Source organism: Dasypus novemcinctus, chromosome 2 (assembly GCF_030445035.2).
Source record: "Dasypus novemcinctus isolate mDasNov1 chromosome 2, mDasNov1.1.hap2, whole genome shotgun sequence".
Classification (NCBI taxonomy): Eukaryota; Metazoa; Chordata; class Mammalia; order Cingulata; family Dasypodidae; genus Dasypus; species Dasypus novemcinctus.
The window spans coordinates 184,987,534-184,995,817 of record NC_080674.1 but is presented as its reverse complement, the minus strand read 5'-3'; the positions used below and the strand labels follow the sequence as shown (position 1 = coordinate 184,995,817).

Here is an 8,284-nt window from a genome sequence, read left to right as displayed (position 1 = left end):
CCTTGGCTTGGTTGTGTCCATTCCACATCTCTGTCAAGAGGGGGCTTAGATTCCACATGGATGCTGGATGCTATCCTCCTGCTTTCAGTTGTGGGCACTCTTGGCTCCATGGTGTGGTGGTTGACATTCTTCAACTCCATGTTAGCTGAGTGGGGTACGTCCAATAAACCAGAGTGTAGGAGCTGAAGTCTGTTGAGGCTCAGGGCCTGAGAGCCCCATTTTAAAGACAAGGAAGAAAAGGTTCTAAGGGGTCAGGTGCCTGCCCAAGGCCTCATTGCCGGGGACAGGGTACCAGGGCTCTAAGATGATCTGATCACAAAACACATGCTCGGAACCACTGGTGTCTACATGCTCAATTGTTTGTAAGTATGCTGTGCTTGATCATTTGGGGTGACTTGTTTCCAGACACATAAAAGTCAGAAGTCTTCACATAAAAATGGGAGATCGAGCAACACTGAGCCTGTAATCATGCACTGTTAAAACAACCAGAGGCAAGTATGAGAGGCTCATGCTCTCAGTTCACTGCAGACCCCACTACTCCCTGCTGTCTTACCCAGAATTCCCATTTCCCCTTCCCCTCCAATATTATGAATATTCTTAAACATATAGAGAAGTTGAAAGTATCATATAGTGAACATCCATATAACCAACACATGGGTTCTACCATTAACACTTTACTCCACTGGCTTTATTACATATCTCTCCATCTGTCCATCCCTCCATCCATTCATTTACCCATCCTCTTTTTGATGCATTTCAAGACAAGTTGCAGACATTGGTACATTTTATCCCTAAACACTTATATCATTAACTAGAGTCCAATATTTGTTTCCACCCCCCTTTTATGAAGTAAGATTTATAGAGTGAAATGCACAAATCTCAAATTTACCATTCTGCAAGTGTTGACAACTGCATCTACTCACCAACCCAAACCTTACAAGATATAGAACAATTATATCTCCCCATATCCCTTCCTCTGTTTCACTTTCAATATTATCAGTCAAAGGGGTGCTGATGCTAAATACCAGAAACCGGTTGGCTTTTATAAATGGTCTTTATTTGAGGTAGAAGCTTACAGTTACCAGACCATATAGTGTCAGTTACTTCCCTCACCAAAGTCTGTTGCCATGTCTTGGGGCAAGATTGCTGCCGATGTCCGCCAGGGTTCAGGCTTCCTGTGTGCTTCTCTTCCTGGGGGTTGCTTCTCTCCAGGCTCAAGGTTCCCCTTTTTCTGGGCTCCAGCTCAAAAAAGTCCAACCTCCTTTCTCTGAGGTGTGGTTTCTCTCTGAGTCCCCGCCCACCAAGAGGGCAGGAACGCAACGTCCTACCGACGTGGCCCAATCAAAGCCGCTATCATTATTTAATCGAGTAAAAGTAAAACCTCTAAATCCAATACACTCTCATGTGCCCAGAGGAAAAGACGAGTTTACAAACATAATCCAGTATTTCTTTTTGTAATTCATCAATATCAAGCTACTACCCAAGCCCACAGGCATTTGGGTTTGAGGGCCTTTGCATATAACAATGAAAGAAGGGGAAGGGAGAAGAAATAACCTCAGAAGTAAACAGGGGCAAAGGAACCTAGGCCAAACGTTCTCCCCCCGTGGACCCACCCTCCCCGCCTGGAGCCAGTCGTGGCCTCTGGCTGCCTTCTGTGCTGCTCCCTGAAACCCAAGGATGCCCTCCCACCTTGCCTTTGAGCATGCTGTGGCTTGGCGTGGAATGCCCCCCACCTAATAACTCCCACCCCAATGTGGTCCTGGCATGGCGGGCAAATGGTACACCTGACCTGTGGCAGGCACGTAGTTGATACTTAGTTAACGAAGGTGCTTGGATGGCATCCTGTGTCCCTGGCACCTGATTCAATGTCTGGCTCGTAGTAGGTGGCTGATAATTGTGTGCTGTGAAAACACACAAGAAACCCCTGCCAACTTTGTTAGATTTATCAGAGTGAAGGAAATGGGAATTTTGTAAACATGTGAATTTCCTTGCTTTCTTGGATACAACTTCTTGGTTTGTAGAATCACGAAAGCGGTGGAGTTGAACTTGGAGTTAAAAAGAACGACGTCTGAGTTCCAGGTCTGACTCTTCATTCTCTGAGTTTGGATCATCCACTTAATCTCTCTGAACCCTGGGTTTTCTCACCTGCAGAATGGGGGCAATAAGAGACCAAGGAAGAGTTGCAGCGATCAAGGAAAGCATGGATGTGTGAAGTGGCATGGCTGTTAAAGTAACTTGCCCAAGGTATCTTTGTTGAAAGGCAGATCGTTAAAGGAACTACCACTTGTCCTAACAGTTAATTAGTAGGCAGTCTTAAGAGCCTAAAATTGGAATGAGACTATCTAGCTGTGAAGCCTGATTCAGCTGTGAGCCCCAGGCCTGTCTCTGAATCCCCCTGAGCTTAAACTTCCTCTTTAACAAATGAGGTATAATAGTCCTTTCTTCACAGAGTGAACACAAAAATTAATAAGATAATGTGTTTCAAAGCACACCGTGGACTGAAAAGGAGTACAGAGATATAAGGGATTATTTAAATGGCTGTTTCCTCCCCTTCACTGCTGTACTTCAGCTCAATCTACCTTTGTCTCTTATCTGGGCTTCTGCAACAGCCCCTTCCTGCCCTTTCCACCTCCACTTTTATCCCTTTCCAATCCATCCTCCCCAGGAAGATCTGAGCGCGTCAAGTCCCCACTTAAAACTCTTCAGAGGCTCCCTTGGCTTCCAGGAAAGGGTCTAATTCCACAGTATGTTTTGATAGGCTGCCCTCAGATGGACTGGCCTCTCGGGTGCACTGCATGCCTGCTGGCTGGGTGGGAGGGCCCGCTCTCTCTTGCCCCTGGGTCCTCGTGCAAGTGCTTCTCTTAGTCTTGAACACTCCTCCCTCCCATCTCTGAGAACAAGGACCGTGCCCTGCGAGTTCAGCACTGGGCCTGGCAGGTGGTAGACACTCACTAACTTTCATTCAATGAGTGCTTCTAAAGTTGATTTAGCATTTACAATGCATCAGGCACATGGTAAGGGCATTCCTGTACAGCATCTCAATGCGTAGGTATGTCCACTCTCCTCTCATTTTTGTTTGCAGCATAAAAATAAAGAAACAGGGAAGGGGCTGTGGCTCAATCAGATGAGCTCCCGTCTACCATATGGGAGGCCCTTGGTTCGTGTCCCGGGGCCTCCTTGTGAAGGCAGGCTCGCCCACATGCTGCGGAGTGCTGCCCGGCCCACGGACGCCACAGAGGGCCGACTCAGCACAGTGGTGCAACAGCGAAAAAAGAAGGGAGACAAGCGAGAACACAGAAGAGCCCACAGTGAATCAACACAGAGAACAGACAGCAAGCAAGTTGCAAGGGGGGAGGGAAAATAAAATAAATAAATACAGACACAGAAGAACGCACAGCGAATGGACACAGAGAGCAGACAGCACACAAAAAACCTTAACGGGGGGTAAAAAATATATAAAGGAATAGATCAACAAACTATTTTTAGCCCTAGGAAACAAGCAGTTTTTCATTTCATTTTCTAGAAAGCCTACATGTCAACAATACTTCCCTTGTAGTTGGGTGGAAAACTATATGAAAAAATATTTCATAGTTCTGTTGCTCTTTTGCAACTACAGGCATAAATGCTTCCACCGTCTTTCACTAATGCATCTTAGTGAATCTTGTGCCGAACACCCGTCAGCAACCTGCCGGGAAGCAGTCAAAACTTCAGATCAGTGGAGTAAAGGCTCAGATCCCTGTTGAGCCTCAGTGAAAGTGGCTCCCAGTTGCACTGCTTCTCTCCCCGGTCAGATAATGTACAAGACTATCTGGAAGTAGTTCATCATCATATGGATGATGAAACATACATGAATTAATTCATCCCAGGAATGTTCTAGTAAGCTGATCAGCATAATGTTCAAAGCATTTCTTCCTATTCCTTCCACACGGAGGATTAAACCAATCACCCCAAAGCACCCCACTCTCACAAGGCTAAGACATCTATGGGGAAGGAGGATTGGTATCTGTGAACTTAAAGCAATATTAGACTGACACATGAATTCCATCTGCTCCATTTACTGCCCGTGTGATCCTGAGCAACTCACTTGCCCTCTTCGCGCTGCAGGTTCCTGACATACAAAGCAGGACCTCTGGGGGTGCTGTGAGGGTTGGATACAAGAACAGGTTCCATGATGCCTCACATCGTGCCAGGGGAGGGACAGGTACTTGGGGGCCTCGGTGCATTTCCTCACTTATGGCAGGGATGGGAAGGTGGGTTCACCCCAAGGACCAACCCCAGGAGATGGAAGGCATCTGTCTGGTGCACTCCACCGAGTTTTTTGAGAGCTCATATGGGCCCCTGAGGAAGGAGGGCTGCGGTTTCTCTGCCAAGTTGGAGAGGAAGGACTGGCAGCAAGCACTGAGTACATACTGTCCCTGACTTTCTGAAAGGCCATCCTTTGGGGACCTCTCATGATTTCTTTTGAGAAAGCATTTCTCTCTCTTTTCAGTTCCCTTCAGAGTCTGGGAGCTCTTGAGAGAATGTTCCTTAGTCAAAGCCAGAGGAGCAAAGCAGAACAAGGGGTAGGTCAGAGAGGCTGGCTACCAAGGACATTCGAGGCACCACGGTTAAGTCAAGATGAAACAGGTGGAGGGGCAGGAGCATGTCTTCTCCGGGCCAGGCGCTGCTTAGGGTCCAGGTAGCTCACAGGAGTTTCACGACACCAGCTCCATTTTCCCAGGTGTTCTCTGTCCCACCTCATCCAGAGGTGAGTCTGGGAGGGCCCAGGGCTTGGTGGGCACACTCGGAGATGAGAGGAGACACTTCTAGGAAGGAGGGTAAAGAAATTGATGTTCCACTAACCTCTCTCAGAACATTCCTCCCATCTTGAGTTCAGCAAAGACTTGGGTGATTTTTCTAGTTCTCATTTCCTTTGAGATTTTTTTTATGCTGTTGACTTTTTTTTTTTTTGCCCCTCTTTATTATCATTATTATTATTTTTAAAGAAGTTTTAGATTACACAAATATTACATTGAAAATATAGGGGATCCCCATATACCCCACTCCCTACCCCTCCCACACTTTCCTATATTACGACATCCCTCATTAGTGTGGTACATCTGTTACAATTGATGAATACATATTGCAGCATTGCTACTAGCCATGCTTAATAGTTTACATTATAGTTTACATTGGCACTGCACGATTTTATAGATTTTGGCAAAATGTGTAATGACCTGTATCAGTCATTTTAATTTCATTCAGAACAATTCCAAATGTCCCCAAAATGTCCCGCGTTACATCTTTTCTTCCCTCCCCCTCCCCTCAGAACCTCCGGTGACCACTGCCTTTCTATCAGCGCTGCAAGTTCTTCCATTGCTAGTACAATAGTAAGGCTACTTTAGTCCATAATTGTATTTTCCCCTTCTGTTTGTTCATTCCTCAATCTTGAGGTTTGGGATGATGGTGCCCGCTCGGCTTCTGGCTGAGAGGGGTTTAGATCCCATTCCTCCAAGATTATAAACTACAGATTCTAAGTGTTTCTGATTCATTTGCCATAGCATCGGTTAAATGGGCATTGGTCAGGAAGTTATATAAGCTTTCTCATGGAACCAGACTTTTGTGTTTCTGCCAAGATGAACTCAATCAGCTGGGGCTGCACTTTGATCCTAAAGATAGAGCAGGAATGGGGGTTGGTGGGGGGATTCCCTTCTCCAAACCTCCATCATCCTTTCTGGTCTTAATTACACAGATCCCACCCGTAGCTCCCTGGGCTCCGGAAACAGAAATGTCCTAATTAGTAGCAACAGAAGGAAGATCACAGTCTCTATTCCAGTATGTTTTATCTCGGTAATTTCAGAAGGCAAGTGAAAAAACATGGATTCTGAACAAGTATTTGTCTAACAAACACTCCCCCCCCCCCCCCCCCATTTCCTGTAAAGAAAGCTCTGTTGCAGCTAATCCATCTTGGCTCCATTCGGGGCACATTATCATCTTTATCAGCCTCGTAAATCGCCTTTCCAGATTACACAAAAATATACATGGCTCGACTATAATTATTCCAGACCCCCCCTTCTCCTTTTTCATCCTGATCCCAGGTAAACCCAGTCATTACCGGGCCTCCGTGTGGCTTTCCAACATGTCAAGATTAAAACGCGACCACGGAGACTCACGCAGCCGTTGAGTCAGCCGAGCAATTTGAACCAATAAATATCAAAGTCGTGTCTAAGCAGAGAACAATTCATTTGATCCCACGTCTGTCAACAGGCCTGAGGAAGCCCTTCCTTCCTGGGACTCCACCCTGGCGGCGAAGCTGGCTTCTCTTCCTGCAACGACGCAGAAGCTGCTTCTGGCCTCCCGGGAGGACGGAGCCTGGCGCCCAGGCCCGCGCCCGCTGCTGGGCCCCGGGGTTCAGCGGCTGATGCCAGCCCTCCGCCCACCGGCAGAACGGCCTGCTCGGTGCCTCGGCCGAGCTCACGCACACTGCAATTAGCGATTCTTTTTTTTATTGGTTGATATGGGCCCCTGGCCAAGAGGCACTGGGATTGAATCAATATTCCTTTTATTATGTCATCGTAGGCAAATGAATTAGGAAAACAAAAGCTCCATAGGAAGCTGCCAATGCTAATTACTGGGTAGGAGGTGGAGGCACAATCCACAAAGAGTGCTCTGTCCCGGTGGGGGGTCGGGGGGTGGCGCACCTGCCCTCTCACTGGGTCTGGGGTCTGCAAGGTCCACCACTAGGCCCACCTCTCCCTCTCCCCTCACACCTTGGGCTCTCAGAGGGAAGTTAGAAAGGCCCCATCCCAGTTCCCGTGAGCCCAGCCGTATCGGCTGCCGATGTTTAAACCAACTCCTCCAATTCAATTCAAGAAGCATTTATTGAGCACCTACTGGGTACCAGGGACTGTGCTGTTCACACACAACCACAGTCTATCTGCTGCTGTTTCTAGAATCTGGGCGTGGAAAGGATATGTTTTAGAAAGAGACACACCTGGCTTCAAATCTCAGCTCAGATGCTTCAGTAAACTTGACCTCTCTGCGCCTCCATTCCTCATCTGAGAAATGGAGATAATAAAATGCCTATTATAGCATATTCCTATATAGCATAACTATATTCCTATAGTTCCAGGAAGGTTACCTAAGAAAACATGTTCCAGTGGGTATTCAGTAAATGTTAGCTCCTTCTTTCCCTCCTTCTCCTTCTTGTATCCTCCTCCTCCTCCTCCTTCCTCTCCTCCTCTTCTTCTCCTTCATCTCCCCTCCTCCCCCTCCTTCTCTTTATTCTTCTTCCTTTTTTCTTCCTTCTCTTCCTCTTTCTCCTCCTCCTTCTCATCATCGTCAGCATTGTCGTCATCATCATCATCAACATCATTATTTTTCAGCGAGCATCCCTAGTGCCCAGAGCAGGTAAACATTGTTCCTTGACTGTATAAAGGAATGAACGGAAGGAAAGTAGTAAGGCAATTGGTCTTGGCAATGTCAAGGTGACAGAAGATAGTTCACATCAGGCTCTTGGACGCCAGGGCCCACAGCCTAACGGGGAGGCAGACACACATCGAGTTAACTATAACGAACGTGGAGGGAAGCGGTGCCGTGTGGTCAAGGTGACAGCTCGCCTCCGCCCGCCTCTTGCTTGGGTCTTTGAGAACCAAGCTGGACCAAATCAAACCCCCCCTTTTCTGAGAAAGTGCTTGCCTTCTTCTTGAGTGGGCAACACAGTGACATCTTCAAGTTGAGCTTGTGATCTCCTGGTCAAATCTGAGATGGCACAGGATGGAGTGGTCTGATAGGGGTCCAGGGGGTGGGAATAAGTCGTCAGCGAGGCTGCCCTGTGCCAAGAACATGGCTCATGCCACCTTGGTTCTGCAAGGCTCCTGTGTGCCTCTCAGGCTATGGAGAGATGAAGGGACTTCCCAGGGCCCCTCAGCACAAGCCGAGCCCTGGCTTGGTCCTCGCTTGATCCCGTGCCACCTGTATGAGTTTAGGAACATCTCTTACCTTCTCGAAGCCTCGGCTTCCTCGTCTGGAAGATGGGGACGGTGACAGGGCCTGGCTCCCGACCTCATGAGCACTCAGTGCCAAGTGCCTTGTTAGATGAAGAGCTGGGTTTCCCTCTAGAGCCCATGCTCTTTCTGTGTCTCACCAGGGGCCTCCAGACTCACAGGGGCTGGCAGGACTATTCATCCTATTCAACTGTGCCATTACGCCTGGCGACTCCTTGTGCCTGCAGCTGTGTGGGTCTAGAGATGAGCACCAGATCAGTCTTAGTAAAGAAGAATAATCACCCAAAACCAACTGTCAT

At 47.8% G+C, this 8,284-nt stretch overlaps 1 long non-coding RNA gene across 1 annotated transcript; it reads right to left on the bottom strand.

The window, feature by feature from the left end:
* Positions 1-1,035: 1,035 nt before the first annotated feature.
* LOC139437356 (uncharacterized) lies at positions 1,036-6,459 on the bottom strand. Its single transcript, XR_011647118.1, has 3 exons — positions 6,095-6,459; positions 4,085-4,805; positions 1,036-2,145 (listed from the first exon to the last, which is right to left on the bottom strand). It is a non-coding gene; the product is annotated as an uncharacterized lncRNA (long non-coding RNA).
* Between the last annotated feature and the right edge of the window lie 1,825 nt (positions 6,460-8,284).